Source organism: Bison bison, unplaced genomic scaffold, assembly GCF_000754665.1.
Source record: "Bison bison bison isolate TAMUID 2011002044 unplaced genomic scaffold, Bison_UMD1.0 scf7180017859782, whole genome shotgun sequence".
Lineage (NCBI taxonomy): Eukaryota > Metazoa > Chordata > Mammalia > Artiodactyla > Bovidae > Bison > Bison bison.
This window is the reverse complement of record NW_011490354.1, coordinates 25,268-26,920: the sequence shown is the minus strand read 5'-3', so window position 1 is coordinate 26,920 and position 1,653 is coordinate 25,268. Positions and strand designations below refer to the sequence as shown.

At 45.5% G+C, this 1,653-nt stretch overlaps 1 non-coding gene across 1 annotated transcript; it reads right to left on the bottom strand.

Moving 5' to 3' along the window:
- Positions 1-1,104: 1,104 nt before the first annotated feature.
- Positions 1,105-1,177, bottom strand: TRNAG-CCC. Its single transcript has one exon. It is a non-coding gene; the product is annotated as a tRNA-Gly (tRNA).
- Between the last annotated feature and the right edge of the window lie 476 nt (positions 1,178-1,653).

Genomic DNA, 1,653 nt, shown 5'->3' with positions numbered 1-1,653 from the left:
GATGTTGAAGGACAGGGAGGCCTGGCGTGCTGCGGTCCATGGGGTTGCAAAGAGTCGAACACGACTCGGCATCTGAACAAACCAACAATCCCTCTACAATATGGTGTTGGCTTCCGCCATACAACCACGTGAATCAGCTACAAGTACACACACGTCCCCTCCCTCCTGAACCTTCCCCTCACCCCATCCCACCCCTCTAGGTTGTCACAGAGCACCAGGCTGAGCTCCCTGGGCCCACAGAGCAGCCTCCCACTGACCCACCACCCCACACATGGCAGTGTACACACGTCAGTGCTACCCCCTCGACTCTCCCCACCCTCTCCCTTCCCCACTCTGTCCACAAGTCTGTCCTATATGTCTACATCTCTATTTCTTCCCTGCAAATAGGTTCCTCAGAACCATTTTTCTAGATTCCGTATATATTTCATAGATTCCGTATATATTTCACGAGTTAATATGTGAAATTTGTTTTCCTCTGTCTGACTTACTTCACTCTATATAACATGCTCTAGGTTCATCTACCGCACTAGAATGGACTCAGATGCATTCCTTTTAATGGCTGAGTGATATTCCATGGGACACATCAGTCCGTACCACTTCATTTATCCATTCATCTGCAGATGGACAGCTAGGTTGCTTCCATATCCTAGCTGTTGTTAACAGTGCTGCTGGCTCATGAATTCTCGGTCACTACCTCTTGGAATAACCCAGCAGGCTGAGTCACTGCTCTTTAGATGCTGATATTTCTATCTTGCAGAAGGAACACTGTATTCTGCTTTTAGGTAATCTGTGTTCTGATAACTGTCTGTCATTAGGCTTGACAGGTCACCTCTGCTGTTGAAATACACAAAATCCTCACAAGGATGGTGAAGAACCCTCTTCCCTGCAACTCTCTCCCTTTCCAGGGCTTTCTGTATGCTTGTAACCAAATGTCAGGCTGTCTCCATTCTGCTTAATGTCCTGATTGCTGAATCATTTTTGTCTTTACCAGTTTGCTGATTCTGGGCTGGCCTCCCTTCATATGAACCTGTCTCTTTGAATATTTTATTTGTTTCTTTAGTTTTTCAGCTGTGCCAGGTCTTACTTGCAGCCTGTGTGATCTAGCTCCCTGACCAGGGATTGAACCTGGGCCCTCTGCATTGGGGGTGCAGAGTCTTAGCCACTGGGCCACCAGGGAAGTCTCTGAACCTGTCTCTTTGAGCACGTGCATTTGAAGATCCCCTTGTAGAGATTCTTATGGACGGTTTACATTTTGGGTCTTTGCTTTTATTTCTTCTCTTTAATGTACCTTAAAGAGATGGGAATATCAGGCCACCTGACCTGCCTCCTGAGAAATCTGTATGCAGGTCAAGAAGCAACAGTTAGAACTGGACATGGAACAACAGACTGGTTCCAAATCAGGAAAAGGAGTACATCAAGGCTGTATATTGTCACAATTATTTAACTTATATGCAGAGTACATCATCAGAAACACTGGGCTGGATGAAGCACAAGCTGGAATCAAGATTGGCAGGAGAAATATCAATAACCTCAGATATGCAGATGATACCACCCTTATGGCAGAAAATGAAGAGGAACTAAAGAGCCTCTTGATGAAAGTGAAAGTGAAAACCTGGTTTAATACTCAACATTCAGGAAACTAAGATCATGGCA